We start from the raw sequence: 18,774 nt of genomic DNA, 5'->3' as shown, positions 1-18,774 counted from the left end.
TACCCAAAGTCAACAATTAACTGCTGCACAACAGATACATTACTTATATCAAATGTCGCAGCGACTGCGGTCGCCAGCACTGCTCACTGCACCAGTGTGGCGGCTCAAGCCGCAATACGCCGCGAGTCGCAGACCAAACTCATACTGCTGTCGCCGTACGGCTACAATCGCACCTTGGAAAACGCACCTTTACGTCGAGTATTTGTCGCCATGTTGGTGTACCAGAAGGTATATTGCATTATAAAGCAGACCCTACACGGCCAATAAAACTGTCAGTATCGAAAAATATTGACAGTAATACTGATCGCGTGTAGACTAGAATGATGGAATGAAGGCCAGTACTGAAGCAGATCCGAATTTCCTGATCTGCGAGCGTCAGTACTATAGAGTGGTGAGGATACTGACAGTTATACTGACCGTGTGAGTGCGTTCGTCGTTATTTCCGTCAGTATTAACGGATCAGCGATGGACGACAAATGCGTTTCTCACCAAGGCCAAGTAGAGGTGCTTGTGGAACCAGCAAGTAAGCCTATTGCAGAAGTTTATCGAGCTATACGAAACGCTGCCAGAATAAATGTAACACAATACTTCACATGTTTCTAGAACTGCTGTACTGGTGGAAACTGGTGACACAATAGCGGAAAACTTTAAATCTTCGTTCAAAATTTCTACCAGTTGCAAAATACCTCAATGTCACCGCTAATCTCTCTGCCACAGATAAACAGGTCCGCATGTTTGTACTTTGCTTCATTAGAAAAGGCTCTACCACTCCTAGTAATTTCGCAAAAGTTGGCCTATCCTCACACATTCGGAGATACTTCTGATAATCTTCTGCTTCGATATATTTTATTTCCCTCAACAACTTCATATGAGAATACTCTTCTCTTTACCTTAGCCAGTCTTTAACCCATCTTTTACGTTTAACACTGCGTTTTGTGCAGAGTGCTAGTATGATAGCTACATATGCCCATCTTTTACGATCCATTTTGATAGAATACCGCAATTGCATTTTATAAATATTCCGTATTGGACGGCTATTGACTTTTTATTTGTAAAGGGTGAATACCGCAATGTGCACTAGTACTGACCAAAATATTGACAGTAATAATCGTGTAAGGTTGCTACAATATTGATGCGTACTGTCAGTATTATTGACTCAGTATTACTGATCGTGTAGGGTCTGCTTAATACAAGAAGTCCTTGTTAACCCTGCACCTGAATGCACGTCTGAACACGCCACCTCACTTTTTTGACGGACACGTTCGAAAACTCCAGGCATCGATGGCAATCTCGTTCCACAGGCTGACGAAGTACAGCGGAACCTCGGATTGCGAGTAACTTGGTCTACGAGTGTTTTGAAAGACGAGCAAATATTTTAAATAAATTGTGACTTGATAAGCGAGTGAGTTTTCGCAATACGAGCGTCACGTGTACGTACGTACGTTTCCACCTCCCCCTGTGCCTTTGTTTTCCCCTCCCCCTGCCACTCTCTTTCCTGGGAAAGTGTGTGTAATCATTTCCCGCGCTGGACTTCAGTTGGCGTGCCTCGCTCGCATAGTCAACACCGTACGAGTGTACATGTTTTGTTTCTGTCATCTGTGATATAACTGTTCTGCAACGATGGGTCCTGTGAACGAAAAGAAGGCTAAAAAGGAATTCGGTTGGAAGAAGGAGATGATTACAGTGGATAAATCTGTTCAATGTCAATGCAATGTCACATTTTCGTGAAATCCTCAAAAAGAGGCAAAAGCAACAGTCATTGGACAGGTTCCTCGTTAAAGTTGCACGAAAAGAAAACACTTCCAATGAGCCAACCGATAGCAGTGATTCCGTTAGTGAAATTCGTGCTACACAGTAACTCTTCTCATGTCATCTCCCGTCTCCCTCACACCAACAATGATTCTATTGTAAGGTGAAGTGCAGTTTAATTGTTTTACGTTATATTTCGTTTTAGAAATGTTATGCGAATAAATGTTTTTGTGTTGTGGACGAATCATCCGAGTTTCAATAGTTTCTTATGGGAAAATTTGCTTTGATACACGAGCGATTTGGATTACGAGCATGTTGCCGGAACGAATTATGCTCGCAATCTAAGGTTCCACTGTACTTCAATGTCCGTATGGGGGCATCGTAGACTTACTTATTAAATGTATTATTCTGTAGGCTTACAACTGACCACGACGTATTCATAACGACAACTAACTGAGCGCGCGAGTAAACTCAGCGCCATTTTATAACTAGAGCCCTGCGCGGATATAATACAAAACAATATCCGCATCCGGTCCGCATCCGCACTTCCTTCATCCGCACCCACATCCGCAATTGGTTACCCTCGGATTCTGTAAATATTTAACTACAATATATTACACTCAATGTGGAGCCTCCGTGGCTCAGGCGGCAGCCCGTCGCCCTCTCACCGCTGGGTTCCGTGGTTTAAATCCCGGTCACTCCATGTGAGATTTGTGCTGGACAAAGCGGGGGCGAGACAGGTTTTTCTCCGGGTACTCCGCTTTTCCCTGTCCTCTTTCATTCCAGCAACACTCTCCATTATTATTTCATTTCATCTGTAAGTCCTTAATCATTGCCTCCGTGGAGTGCGACAGGCCTCGGCAGCCGGCACAATTCCTATACTCGCCGCAAGATGGGGGCTTCATTCATTCCATCCCTGACCCGGTTACTGACTGGAAAACAGTTTGTAGGTTTGCATTTTCATATTACACCAAACGTATTGAAAAGGACAGATCTGTTAACATTATACAATAGGCCTGATACCTGGCACCAGAACTCCTACAGTCACAGGTTTATAAGGGATTTTATCTGGTGATAACTACCGACGCTCCCTGCTGTCATTTCTTGATGGATGCAGTACTTTTGCATCCATCTCTTGGCACAGGCCAGAGTAGAGTGTAGTTTCCACTGAAGTCCCAGTCTCATCCATGGCTGTGACAATATGGAAGCTGCTGGGGTATGGGTGGTGCTGATTAATGACATTCAGAGCATAACCAGTGTGTCTGAGTGTCATGAAAGGTATTGCTCATAGGGTTAGTTGTGTAAAATAGCACTGTCTGGTCCAGTGAGGAAAGCAATGGCAAACTACCTCACTCCTCATCTTGCCTAGTACGCCTCATTTTGGTACTGCCATCGGTTTTTGTGTTTTCCCTATAACTGCATAGCCTTTGGTGATGCTATTTGAGAATCCAACCAGCCTCTGGGCTGATGACCTAACAGACAGACAACTACCGACGTACTGACATTTGTTCCTTCCTTCCATTAATTGCGGGCAGGAGTCAGCTAAGATTAGGTCATATTTACGCTTGTACGGTATCAAGGCTCCATCATCATTCTCCCATACCACTGTCAAGGGTCGCCTAACCACAAGCAGAAATAAGAGTATACATGAGTTAAAATCAATAAACTTCATTATTGAGAAATCATCAGCAAAATTATCCGCACTGCCATGCAGTTTGTATCCGCCAAGATACTAACTTCGCATCCGTGAAGAGCTCTACTTATTAGAGAGTACGCGTGTGGCGTCTGATATTTAGCACAAATTTTGCCTTACTTGAAGCGCTAATTCATGAAAACTACATTTCATATTTTTAATTTTTTTTTGCCTTACTCGAAGCGCTAATTCATGAAAACTACGTTTCATATTTTTAATTTGTTTTTGCCTTACTTGAAGCGCTAATTCATGAAAACTACGTTTCATATTTTTAATTTGTTTTTTGCCTTACTTGAAGCGCTAATTCATGAAAACTACGTTTCCTATTTTTAATTTGTTTTCTGCAACACGTAGCCTCGTTTGTAAGTCCGTTGAGACATTAAACATAATCGTAAATTAGACACTCTCGGCGGTATACGCGTTCGAAACAAACACTAAAAGCATCTTACAAGTTTGTCGAGGAATGTAATGCCTGTTGCACACGGTAAAATTTTCTGTCAAATTCATTGTACAATAATTTAATTTTATAAAATTTCTGTTGCTCACGGCCAAATTCAAGTTTTATAAAACATTTCATAAAACTGTTCATAAAATAGGACATGTTCTATTCTGTAAAGTTAATTTTACGAAACGAACCAATCAGCGAAGCTGACATCGCGATTATATTGGCGCTACGTCGTGAGAAGATTGTGAAGCTCGATTGTAAACAAACACTTCTTTCTAAAATGGCAGGATCCGGGTGGACTAAAGAAGCTGTTAGTGTTTTACTGACGAATACCAGAAATATCCTTGTTTGTACGAAGTTAAAACACCACTTTACCATAACAGAAATGCAAGAAGAGAGGCAGAAAACACAATCGCCGAATCCCTATATGAATGCTGGTCTTCTAACCTCAACTAATTTTCGACCAAGGACAGCAATCCTCTACCTTCTTATCTTCTTTTGATCCAATCCCGAGTCCAGCATTTCCTGGCATTTCTTTTCTTTCTTTTTACCACTGTACAACATATAAGTGCAGCTAAAGCAGCACGTCTTGCTTGTTTGTTGGAGCCATACTCGCAAACACACTGGAAGTTGAACAGCTGATTCTTGGTTTAAAAGTTTATCGATAGATGGCAGCACATACAAATCTTAGTTCAGAAATGAGTTCATAGATGGCCATCCTGATGCTTCGACGGATTTTGTAAAATAATTTTACCATCAGCAACACAACTTGATTTTACAGACATTTTATAAAGTTAATTGTAGACTACAACAAATTTTACGAAACTTTTTACCGTGAGCAATAGGCATGTCTACGTTAAAACAGACAAACGATCGACGGTGTGGTGTATGTTTATAGGGACTTCTTGTGTTGTTTACGGGTGTGGTATCAACCCCTCCCCCCGATTACGTCCCACATGTTTGGGAATACCCTCCATAATCCCAGGTTCCTAGCTCCCTGAGCACCAGGAGGGTTACGGCTTAGATTAGATCCCAGAAGCGCACTCTTATTCCATAGCACCTGGTATCCCGACTCTCAGGACCACTTGTTTGGCCACTCAGCCGTTCACGGACAAGCCCACTGCACAAACTACTCTGCGAAGATTGAATGTCAATTATGGAATACGAAAGTGGAACAGGTTGATCATTTCAAGTTGGCCTACTTAAGATGTGTATTGGAATCAAGCACTAGCAAAGCCTGTGAGCCTGGAGTTGCGATCATTAGAAAGAAAGGGAGTTCACAGGTGAGATTGTCGTTTCACCGCTCTGTGTTCAAACCAAACTTTTCTGAAGGGGAGTGACAACCAGCTAGACTCTGGATATCTTATTCGGAAGTTGGAAGTAACACGTATGATGGTATCTTGAACAACTCCTGTACAGATATGTGGTGGAGGGTACTCGGAACAAGGAGATAAAGGCTTAGATATATAGATGCACTATTTCTAAACAGACTAAATCTTCGATTTATTAGTGCGATGTTACACAAGTAAAAAAATGTGTTGGATATCCCGCCGGTTGCCATTTCTTGATGGTTGCAGTATTTTTGTATCCGTCTCTTGGCACAGGCCAGAGCAAAGTGTAGCTTCCATCAAAGTCCCAGTCTCATCCATGGCTGTGACAATATGGAAACTGCTGGGGTATGGGTGGTGCTGGGGCACAACTAGTGTCTGAGTGTTATGAAAGGTGTTGCTCACAGGATCAGTCGTGCTGCAGTGGCACCTTCTGGTCCAGTGAGGAAAGCAATGGCAAACTACCTCACTCCTCGTCTTGCCTAGTACGCCTTATTTGGGCTCTGCCATTGGTTTTTGCATTTTCCCTATATCTGCACAGTCTTTGTTGGTGCTATTTGAGGATCCAACCAGCCTTTGGGCTGATGACCTAACAGACATATAGATATATAGATAGACAGATAGATACATTTATCATCAGGAGGTTATTTACCCAATTACAGATTCAGTAAAATATTATATACTGTGCCCGTCCTAGTCAGTCATCGAACACGAGACACCCCAGGGGTGCTCAGTTCGGTGGCTGTAGGCTTATAAAATAGATGAATGTGGCAGGATTATCATAGGGTTCATCAAATGAGTGCGTTCCAAGTAGAAAGCAAATATGACACTTTTATTCAATTAAATGCAGTATTGGCCATCCTGAAAGCTATGATTATGATTATGATCGTTACGTTAAGGAATTTAATCTGGCTCTTGAGGTAACAAACCTAGGCACACACACAAATGGGATGGTACACGGTAGTTGTTTCCCTGACATTCTAACAGAGTATTTACATTGTAAAACGATTTTTTTTTTATCGTCTTCAAAGTTATTAAGTTATTTGTTTAAAGTTGAATTAAAAATTTTCATTCAGAAAAATGAGGTCTGGGCCAAGCCTTCATCGATAATCTGGAAAAAAATGCAGTAATTGTAAGAACGAATTTAATAAAGAAAATAACCAAGATTCAAAAAGTTAACACTTATGACAAAATAATAAAATTTACAGTCGTTATCTTAACAAAAATGAAAAGTTGAATTTGCCTTGGTTTTCTCTAAGTTAATCCGAGACGTCGGATATACCTGTTCACGTCATCTCACATCTCCTTTCGTGAGAATTTACATTGAACGTTAAGTATTTGACCAATGATTACACTAAATAAAACGCCTCCCGGGTTTGCAAACGTAAATAAATGGGGATAATACCATCCATGTGGAGATCCTGTCCACTATCAATCGATAAGATCAGTGTCACATGTTTCAGAATAGAACACATAAAAGAAATAACCCTCTAAATACTAATAAATTACTACTCCTACAGCTAACTACGGAAATTGGTAAGAAGACTGTGAGTACTAAGAAGAAAATATCTACACTATGTACATGTCGACGAGTGTCGATCAACCGTTTTACTCTCCTATTAACAAATTTATTGAGTTACAGCAAGATTGAGTTATCACATGAGAGTAAAAATTACATCAACGAGTGAGCTGGTATAATCACGAATCAGACATTATTTAGATATTTCGTCGAAGACTTGTTCTTTAGACCTAAGGCCTTCTCGAACATTCATCTGTACCTTGAGACTGAAATTACTGGATTACTTGAGAAAATTTGGGATATTCCCACGAATTAAAAGTACATCGATAAACATGGATTTTCATTTTCTTCATCTGAAGACACTAATATTAGGCTACACTACATTTATCGCGAATAATCCATAAACATGTGAAAAGCTCAGTTTCGCGAAGATTCATGCCAATTATTCCATATACTCTATACGTACACTGTACCACAATGACGACTTTAATTTGTCGCATCTTAATCTCAAATATGTAGCCGTGAAATATCAGGACCTACCATCGTCCTACAAATACACAATATCCACTTAAAAGTGTCTCGATGATTAATTACATCCAATTAATTATCACATGCTTCCAATGCACATGTCCACATTAAATTCACACATAGAATTCGGACTCAATATCCCGATGACACGTTGTCTCAGACACGAGGTACAAGTAGAAGTTCAAATACAAGGAAAATATAGAAAATACGGACGAAATATTCTACCATTAAATCCATCAAACATAAACTAATTCATATTCGTGACGAAATTTACTCAATAAGCAAAGATGGTGTCGATAACACATGGATGACTCTGTCAGAACCCTCACTGTCAAATTCATGGCCACATGGTCATTAAATAATCACATGTGTCAGTTTTATGACGTATTCGAGCAAATAAACTGCCATAAAAAAGTGTCAAAATAGCTTACTAAGAAAAGAAAAGGATAGAACAAAACTACATAGAACAGATATAAATGAGACGTAATCGACTTAACTTATAGATGAATCTTCATGTCTGGAAGTCTGGGTTCTCAATCAGCCATGCCAGGAAGAAAGAATCTGCATCCCGGCGCCGCCAACGATGGTCAAAGGTTTAGAACCTCATGGTGAAGCGCTGGTAATCCATGATGTGAGATTCCGTCCTCTTCTGGAATTTATTCACGTCCACGTCTTCCGCGTCCACTCGTAAGACAGCTGAAACTTACACAAAATGTTTTAGAGTAGGCTCCAAGCACACACGTAACAGTATTTTGGAAATGACACGTACTTTAAGGGATTAATGTCTGCACATCCGACGTCTGATCACAGCACTGTTCTAAATTATATCCAATTTTCAGACGTGTAGAGCACAGGAGTGAAGCGACGTTCCACGCTGAGCGACTGAAGGTGATAATCCAAGACACGCCAGAGGGTGTGTGAGAGCGAGTGTTCGTATCACATGACTTAAATGTCATGTCTGGTGCACATACACGGAAGTAAAGTCAATTGAGGGGCTAAATTCTTCTCCTGTACGAATCTACAACTTCATCACCATCTTAGCCACAAGGTCGTGCAAATTATTCCAAAATTTTAGTTTTTAATTTATATCCTCCAAATGTGCTATTCTTTTATCCAGTTTATTTTACATTAGTCCTTGAGCCTTCCGTAATTATGCACGTCGCCACCAAAGATATTACAAATATTTCATTCCTATCATTCCTCGCAATTACAAGTGACACGCGCTGGCCTCCTTCTTCCAGTCACCAACCTTCATTTTTTTATTTTTATTCCGTTAGCCAGTCGGCCGCTCTCTGCACGAAAAAAACTCGTTCTCGCCCCTGCCAAGGTCGCGCACACCCCATCTCGCCGACAAGTAGACACAAGCCGCACCAACACCTGTTCACTCATTTGTGGCCTCACGGTCACAATACCACAAATCGTCGTTGCCGGGACAAAACCTCCTATGTGATATTTATGGAGGTATACTGACCCGCAGCACATACATTATGAAGAGCGAGAATGCCTTGACGACATTCACACAATATTGCGCCGGTAAGGCCAAAGTTCTAAGCTAAAATATTTCACATAGGAGATTTTGTCCCGGCAGCGGCGAAATACACCTTATATAAATAAAACTAATTTCCTAAAATAATTATCATGTTTAAACAAAACCATGTGTACATAATCTAAAATAAATAAAAAAATCTTCTAAAATAATTGCCAAGTTTAAACAAAATCTAGAGACATTTATACACATATTATACAGAGAGGACCTTGAGGCATCCTTGAGGACGTTAAGGCACGTCTAATTTTAGAGGGGGTGAGTGAAAAAAGGTCCACCGATTCATCCACCTCATTCATTAGTTCGTTTGGGCCGCCTGTGGACCATAGTGCTTGATTTTTAGCTGTGCAGTTGTTGTTTGCCACTTCTGATGTTCTATTATTATTATTATTATTATTATTATTATTATTATTATTATTATTATTATTATTATTATTATTATTATTCTGCCACCTTTTCCCCACATCTGTGGGGTCGCGGGTGCGAACTGTGTCGCACATGTGGATTTGGCCCTGTTTTACGGCCGGATGCCCTTCCTAATGCCAACCCTATATGGAGGGATGTAATCACTATTGCGTGTTTCTGTGGTGGTTGGTAGTGTAGTGCGGTGTCTGAATATGACGATGAAGTTGGGACAAATCCTAATCACACACGATTAAAATTCCCGACCCGGCCGGGAATCGAAGCCGGCATGCTCTGAACCGAAGGCCGCAATGCTGACCATTCAGCCAGTGAGTCGGACTTCTGATATTCTAATAATTCCTAATGTTATTCGCTTTACGTCCCACTAACTACTCTTACGGTTTTCGGAGACGCCGATGTAGTCCCGCGGGAGTTCTTTTACGTGCCAGTAAATCTACCAACACGAGGCAAACGTATTTGAGCATCTTCAAATACCACCGGACTGAGCCAGGATCGAACCTGCCATGTTGGGGTCAGAAGGCCAGCTCCTCAATCGTCTGAGCCACTCAGCCCGCTCTGATGTTCTTGGTGGTGGGTTGGCTGGCTGCTTTCTTATTGGAACCTTGTGAGGGCCGATGACCTCCGATGTTAGGCCCCTTAAAACAACAAGCAGCATTGAAACCTTGTGATTTTCTCTTGGTCTAGTAATCATTTTTCATGGCGAAATATAACTTGCATTGCTCGGAACCTTCCTGGTTTCATTGTGGTAGGTTTCTGTAAGCAATGTTCAGAAGGGTCTGGTTTAGACAGTTAGTTATTTAGTTAGTTATTGATTAATATTATGTTCTGTGAGATCCTTCTTCACCTGCTTGATCCGCAGTGATCCAGTGGCTTTACACTTGTTGGCTACCTGGATTATCTTATAGGGCAAAATGTAGGAGTCCATTCCGTACATGTGTCCTTAGAAAGCCAACAGTCTTCTTCCGAACGCATCTGTGAGGTTTTCTTTGTTTTGATAGAGTTCACGGTTCGGTTTCAGCTATCGCCTTCTATCTGGTAGACCCTTGGTCCTGCCAGCTTTCTGAGGAACTTATTTTCTTGTACTTCCAGGGCTGTTAGTGGGTTCTTCTCGGTTAGAGAAAAGCATCATGCTGTGTAGAGAACCGACGGTCTGACAATTGCGCTATAGTGTGTTAGTTTGTGATTCATCGATAGATGTTCAAGTCGTACAGTTTTCTGTAGGCATAGTATGCCTTGTCTATTTTGGTTCTGGGCCGATGACCTTAGATGTTAGGCCCCTTTAAACAACAAGCATCATCATCATATTTTGGTTTTTCTTTGTTCGGGGGCTACCGTGTCCCTGAAATCCACTCTCGAAGGTATTTGACAATTTTGACTCTCTCTATTATTATTCATCATCATCATCATCATCATCATCATCATCTGTTTACCCTCCAGGTTCGGCTTTTCCCTCGGACTCAGCGAGGGATCCCACCTCTACCGCCTCAAGGGCAGTGTCCCGGAGCTTCAGACTCTTGGTCGGGGGATACAACTGGGGAGAATGACCAGTACCTCGCCCAGGCGGCCTCACTTGCTATGCTGAACAGGGGCCTTGTGGAGGGATGGGAAGATTGGAAGGGATAGGCAAGGAAGAGGGAAGGAAACGGCCGTGGCCTTAAGTTAGGTACCATCCCGGCATTCGCCTGGAGGAGAAGTGGGAAACCACGGAAAACCACTTTTAGGATGGCTGAGGTGGGAGTGGACCCCGTTCCAGCCCTCGTACCACTTTTCAAATTTCGTGGCAGAGCCGGGAATCGAACCCGGACCTCCGGGGGTGGCAGCTAATCACGCTAACCACTACACCACAGAGGCGGACTGTTATCATCAATACGAATGATTATTATTATTATTAAACTATTATATATGCATTCGTTTAGCCCCTTAAGGAGCACGTGGAACCATTAAATAGCACTGGCATTCTTCGTCTTCTTATCTTCCCAAAACTTCCTCATCCTTTCACTTTCTTTCTTTCTTGTGTCTATGAGTTTTTTAATTTTAATATTTTTTTTTGCTAGTTGCTTTACGTCGCACCGACACAGATAGGTCTTATGGCGATGATGGGACAGGAAAGGGCTAGGAGTGGGAAGGAAGCGGCCGTGGCCTTAATTAAGGTACAGCCCCAGCATTTGTCTGGTGTGAAAATGGGAAACCACGGAAAACCATTTTCAGGGCTGCCGACAGTGGGGTTCAAACCTACTATCTCCCGAATACTGGATACTGGCCGCACATAAGCAACTGCAGCTATCGAGCTCGGTAGTATTATTATTATTATTATTATTATTATTATTATTATTATTATTATTATTATTATTATTATTATTATTATTGTAAAATGAATAGGCGGAATACAGACTGTAAAGTGCAAATTCTAATAGAGACAAATCTTCTTCAATGCTCACTAATGAATAGTATGTTAAGTCTGTGCAATTCTTTAAGAGTAGGAGATTGCCAGAAATTAGAGCGATATTTTATTTATTGTTTTGAAGACTTTAATCCACCTCCTTCTATTCATTGTTTAAATCTATCTTAGCAGACAATTTTCAGTCTGTATCTTTTCAATGAGAGCTTCCATATCAATACTGGTTTTAATTACTAGTGAAGTTCTAAATTCGTTGTAAAACTTGTGAAGAGTTTGTCTCTTAGGAAAGAAAAAGGAGAAGAAACAGACAAATCTATTGGTGCCGTCTCACCTCCTTTTTTTCCTCCCTACTCCAATAAATTGCACCTTGTTTCCTAGTCAACTGAGCACGAGGCTCCACTTGCGTCGCTTCGATTTGCATGAAATTACTTTCGTCAGAACTAACGATCTCGGGTTGCTCGAGGGAGGACGAGCCAAGTTTGTTAAAACAAGAGCTGTAGGGTGGGAAGGCCAGTCCAAAACAAAAGCGTTTCAGGGTTTTAAATTTTCCTTAGACGTAATTATATTGCTTCGAAGGGGGTAGAGCTGGGGTGAGGAGGAGTACACGGGGGATATTGAGCAGAGCCAACGTACTCTATCCGGGGATGACACAATTCTTCCAGTGTGTGCACTGACTACTAAATACAACAATTGTTTGATGTATGCGAAAGAACTCACATTTCTTTACTCAGACATGTTTTCCGTCGACCTCTCGAAGGATAAGAAGCAGAAGGTCGAACTACCGGTGGTAAAATGCATTCTTTTTAACCCCTGCATGTCACAAGAGGCTACTAAAAGTTGCAATTCCCCAAGGGACTCTAACTTGCAAGTATGAGTTAACGACCACGTGACCCCCAGATGAGTCTGTCATTGCGTCAACTTACTTGTGTCGGGTTTCTCATTTTCAACATTCCTGTCCAAACTTCCGTGGAAAACTATGATTTCATCCCGTCTCGATAGTATTAGGTTTGAGGAGCCTTTTACAACCTTCGTGGCCCTTCCGTTTCTTCTCCTGATGCCATCATTCTTCTCTTCCTTTTCCCTTTTGGATTAGAGGATAGTCGCCAGTTGTACAGTAACTCCTATTTTAATAATAATCATCAGTACCAAAGTCTAGAAATCCATATATGGCCGGGCTGAGTGGCTCAGACGGTTAGGGCGTTGGCCTTCTAACCCCAACTTGGCAGGTTCGATCCTGGCTCAGTCCGGTGGTATTTGAAGGTGCTCAAATACGACAGCCCCGTGTCGGTAGATTTACTGGCACGTAAAAGAACTCCTGCGGTACTAAATTCCGGCACTTCGGCGTCTCCGAAGACCTTAAAAAGTAGTTAGTGGGACGTAAAGCAAATATTATTATTATTATTATTATTATTATTAGAAATCCATATCAAATTTGTGAGACAAATTTCGGCTCAATGTGTAGGGGGAAATGGAATTTTACCTGTAAAAAAAGAAGAAACATTTTTAAATTTTTTTTGTTTGTTTAAAATTTGTTTTACGTTGCACCGACACAGATAGGTCTTACGGCGACCATAGGATAGGAAAGGCTAGGAGTGGGAAGGAAGCGGCCGTAGCCTTAATTAAGGTATAGCTCCAGCCAGCATTGTCATGTGTGAAAATAGGAAACGGCGGAAAACCATCTTCAGGGCTGCCGACGGTGGGGTTCGAACCCATTATCTCCCGAATGCAAGCTGACAGCTATGTGACCGAAACCGCGCAGTCTCTCACTCGGTAGAGCAGAGCCACTCCTGAGCTATGTTCATTACTAGGACTAATTCCTACGTTCCCCCTAGTTTCCTCCCCTTGGTCGGTGTCGGAGAGCAAGGTCGGCAGCTAATTTGCGAGCTGGTGATTGCTTCTCCCTGATTACTGCAGACTGTGCAATTTCCAGCCGACCGACCGATAGCCCCCCCCCCCCCTCTCGCCCTCTTGATGGATGCGGGCTGCGCCCCATGTATTATGTACCCTGCTCAGGGTAATTAGCATAGTTAATACTCGCCTCTCTAAATCAACGTGTTTGTGGGCGAAGGGTTCGTGATCTCAAATATTGAAGAAGGTACTCCGTTATAGGAAACATTATCCCTCGACCAGAGGATCAATGAACCTCTGCACGTAGCTGTGAGCTTCCATTCGGCGGGTGTTGGGTTATAATCCCACCGTCGGTAGACCTGAAAATGGCTTTTTCGTGGTTTCCCATTTTTACAGCTGACTACCTTAATTTAGACCTTCGAACCCCACAGTCGGCAGCCATGAAGATGGTTTTCTGTGGTTCCCATTTTCACACCAAGCAAATACTGGGACTGTATCATAATTAATGCCACGGCCGCTTCCTTCCCACTCCTAGCCATTTCCCATCCCATCGTCGCCATAAAACCTATCTGTGTCAGTGCCACGTAAAGCAACTTGTAAAATAATAATAATAATAATAATAATAATAATAATAATAATAATAATAATAATAATAATAATAATAATAATAATAATAATACCCGTGTGGGGATTTACCGGTTACCTCCATCGGGCGCGTCCCATTGGAAATGGGGAAGCTCGCTGGCTCTGCCACCAGCAGAGTCAGAGGGTGGTAGGGAAATAAAATACCACCGTGAAAAAAAAACTGGTCCCTGGCCAGGGTTACGGCAAAGACTGGTAAATGACCAGAAGCCAGAAAACATCTTGAGGCAACCTCTAGGGCTAACAACTTTAGTTGTAAAAGGATGGGTACCCGTCCAAAGCAAGTCAAGTCAAAAAGCATGATGGCACAACATTTCAAGAAACATACCCCAGGGGGTAAATCTTCGGATAAATCCCTCGTCGTGAACGCCACGGCGTACGAGTCTCGTTCGGATTCTGGGGGAGACTCGACATCATGCAAGAGACGAGTCGGAGCGTCTCGGTGTAGAAGGCCAAGTTCAGTGTCAAATGCAACAAGACTTAACGTGGTCTTTGATGGCCCCAGCGAATTACATATATAAATATAATAATAATAATAATAATAATAATAATAATAATAATAATAATAATAATAATAATAATAATAATAATACCAACAATTTGAAAACATCACCACCACAATGAAAAAGAGGAGATTGACGTTCTACGGACATATTAAAAGGATGGGATCGGAGAGACTCGCCAACAGGATCCTCACCTTCCAGGAGAACAGGAAGATACAAGTCCCATGGGTAAAAGAAGTCCACCGAGATTTAGAAAAATGTGGAATCACGGCAGAAGATATAACAAACAGAAAAATCTTCAGGCAGAGAGTTGCGGAGGTGAAGGACCTAGCTGATGAGAAAACGAGGAAGAATAGGGTATTTTCGGCAGAAGAACGAGCACGAGCAAGCCAACGGATGAAGGAATACTGGCGAAAGAGGAAGGAGAAAGAACTTGAGAAAGCAATGAAGTTGCGTAATCGTAGCCAATAGATGGCTGAAACGAAAAGAATATAATAATATAATATATAATATAAGACCACGGCCGCTACCTTCAAAATCGTAGCCCTTTCCCGTCCTTCCGTGGAAAATCTTCGGTGTGTTAGTGCGACGTACCCACAAGCAGATAAACTAATACCCTTCCGTGCGCTATGCTGAAACTAAAAATTAACCCACTGTCCATGAAGCACTCGAGTGATAAAATGAAAAATTCATATTTCTAGGAATCATCAAATTGAAATTGTTCGTGATGTTTTCCTGCTGATATGATTCGAGAGAAGATTAATACCTCTTAAAGGGGTAGATACAAATTTCGCTAGTCTAAATTTAGTTAAATGCAAGTCCGACTCCTTGACTAAATGGCCAGAGTCCAGACCTTCGATTCATAGTGTCACGGGTTCGATTCCTGACTGAGCCGGGGACTAATTCTTCTGACTCGGAGAAGGGGCGTTTTTCGTTATCATAATTCACTCCTCTTAATTCACAGTGAAGTCTTTTTAAGAATTTCATCTTGCGAATAAATTTCTTACGGTGTTATGGAATGCTAACAATGATGATCATCATGTTATAAACAGATTGGGATGTTTGGTCATTTGCGAGTTGGGATGATAGTTCTCAATAAAAAGGGCCAAAATACTGAATATGTGTGAAGAGTGCTCTTGATTTAAGAACATGTGAAATTTAGTACCGAGGAGAACAGAGTGATATCAAGGTAGACATTACCAATGTAACATCTCTAAATTCATTCAAACCTTTCAAATGGACAATTTCTGTATGTGGAATCAATTTTTAATTTTTCGTTTGCTGGTGATTTAACGTCGCATAAACACGAATGTGTTCTCGCCTACGCTGGAATGGTGAAAGTTTGGAGTGGTAGAAAAATGGCCTAATTAATGTTCACCCCGGCTTTTAACCAATGTAAAAAAGGAAAACCCCAGAAAGCAATCCTCAGGTTTGCCAGCGGTGAGGTTCAAACATTCTCCTCAATGTAAGCTCACAGCTACACGACACATTTACCGTGTAGTCAACTCACATGGTGTTGAGTTTTATATTAAAATTTAGTCGCATTTTCCCCTCACTTCCGACTCACTTGTTCGTTCATACCGCTGTGTTCTGTTGTACGTATTAAGAAATGAGAGGTTTGGCAACTCCAAGCAACACGAACTGGTCAGCAGGCCCTAGCAACCGCAGTGGGTCCGCCCACGTTTCCATGGCAACGATACTCCCTTCTTCCCACCCAGGCAGGCAATAAACGGACCTCCCTCTAAGAACTGTTAGAACGTATCCTTCAATCTTACGACTATACAAAATTATGAAAAATTATTATTTATAACCGAGTTTAATGCTGCACTAGCGACTGATAATTTGTATTAAGACAGTAAAATACTTTCAAGGCCCACTTCTCTGTAAAATGAAATAAATTTTCGTAATTGGTAACATTTTTAAAATGATCTGTCTAAACTAACATCACAGTACGTGAAGTGACCTGATTTGTTTTCAACACATTAATCATTCACACTTCAAGACCTCGTTGGTACTAGCTGTTGTACTCGCCGTGGACAGGGTAGACTTGGTATAACATTTTAAAATGTATGAGCCTTCATTGGTGACGAAATTCGTAATGGCAACTGATACAAAATCATGAAAAACATTTAAAATGTCAATCCTATAAATTACTTTGCAGATGTACATCAATTTGCTCACAATGAAGGAAATTAGGCCTAAATGAGATGTAGATCCTAAAGAAATAGACTAAAGCCATATTGCATAGAAGTATGACAGTAGAGGAAACAAAGCACACCTCAACTAACAACAACATAATAATGTTGTAATGTTAGTGATGATAGGTTTTAAGAACTAGAGACAGTGTAGGCAAGCCATCACATAGCCTGTTCTTTTTTGAGGTCTAGGCTTCAAACCCCCTCTTTTAAGATACCTTTTCACCCTCATTCTTCAAGTAAACGTATCTCAGTGTTTTCCTTCTCATTTCGGTATCTTATTTCTTATCAATCATTCAATTAATCAATCAATCAATCAATCAATCAATACTGATCCGCATTTAGGGTTGCCCCAATTAATCCTCTTGAATTCCAACTTTATCTCCATATTGTGATCTTTCCTACTTTTAAAGACACCACTCAAACGTATTCGTCTACTAATGTCATTCCACGCCATCTCTCCACTGACAGCTCGGAACATACAACTATTTATGGAAGGTAATGGTCATTAGAAAACTAATAATAAAATAATCATAATAACGATCATCATCGCCGGCTAGTTCGTTATTATGACGATTGAACAGAATTTGCACGTATTTCGCCGCTGATGGAAGTGGCAATAAAACTTAAATTATTATAACTCGTACGGTGCAGTAAAATATGTCAGATGTAGCCTAAATATTGAAAAACAGATTTTCTGTTTATTGTTATGTAGGCCTACACCTTATAGATATAATTAGCTAGTCCCGCGTAAGCGTGCGTGTTTTTCACCCGGAGGACCTAGGTTCAATTCCCGGCCATAGCAGGGATTTTTACCTGATACTGAGGACTGGCTTGAAGCCCACTCAGCCTACGTGATTACAACTGAGGAGCTATCTGACGGCGAGATAGCGGACCCGGTCTAGAAAACCAAGAATAACGGCCGAGAGAATTCGTCGTGCCGACCACACGACACCTCGTAATCTGCAGGCCTTCGGCCTAGGCAGCGGTTGCTTGGTACAGTTGTTCGATAATGCAAATATTAATGAAGAAATTTGGCATTATCTGTCTTAGTTCCGTTAATATTGCTACTCCAGCTACGCCACTACATACGATTCAGTATACAGTAGAACATTCTAAGGATATCCTTGAATTTAAATAGGGAGTTTAAACTAATTCTGTCTAACCGTTTTATCGCGATCTTCAGAAAAACATGCAGACAGACAGACAGACAGACAGACAGACAGACAGACAGACAGAGTGAACTGAACCTATTTTCGACTTTTCTATACCTAATCCAAGATAACACGCAGTCCCGGCATTTAACCAATGTGAAAAATGGGAAATCTTGGAAAGCAATCCTCAGGGTCACCAACGAGAATCTTCCTCCTCAACGTAAATATTTATGTAGATAATATAATCATTGTTTCCGTTATTCTAGTTCATTGGTTCCGAAATATACTGGGTTCATGAACTCCTTTCACAAAGATCTAAACTGAGCAAAGAACTTGTATAGCCTACCTATAATGGACCGTAACTATGTGAAACATGCTATGCGTATTTCACATGTATAGTAAATACATTCTAATTATTAGTCAAAGTTTATAGATCTGTACCTCTAAATCCTCTAACTAGTATCGAAAATTACCAAAGTACTTGGTGTAATCATAACATCTGAAATTATTACGTGCCGGTATCTCAGCATTTTTTCTCTTGACTTTACATGTGTGTTCTTATTACTCATCTCATAACCACACGATTCGACTGGATAAAGCGGGTCTCTTGATCAACATTGGAAAGATTGAGTTTATCACCAACATCAAAGATGCCCCTACAACAATGGGAATCAGTGATACAAAGCATAGGCTATCAAGAGAGCTAAAAATGTGAAGTAAATTGGAGAGTTGATATCGGAGGACCTAAGTGAAACGATGGCTCTTGAACAAAGGAAAATCAAATTAGATAAGGCCTACCATGCCTG

General features: G+C 41.2%; 1 protein-coding gene across 1 annotated transcript in view; it reads left to right on the top strand.

The window, feature by feature from the left end:
* Positions 1-18,774, top strand: part of abd-A (abdominal A) — a 410,801-nt gene that overhangs the window by 372,001 nt on the left and 20,026 nt on the right. The window lies entirely within an intron of this gene.

This window comes from Anabrus simplex, chromosome 1, assembly GCF_040414725.1.
Source record: "Anabrus simplex isolate iqAnaSimp1 chromosome 1, ASM4041472v1, whole genome shotgun sequence".
Lineage (NCBI taxonomy): Eukaryota > Metazoa > Arthropoda > Insecta > Orthoptera > Tettigoniidae > Anabrus > Anabrus simplex.
Note: the sequence above shows the minus strand (reverse complement) of the source record. Positions and strands in the feature narration are given on the sequence as shown.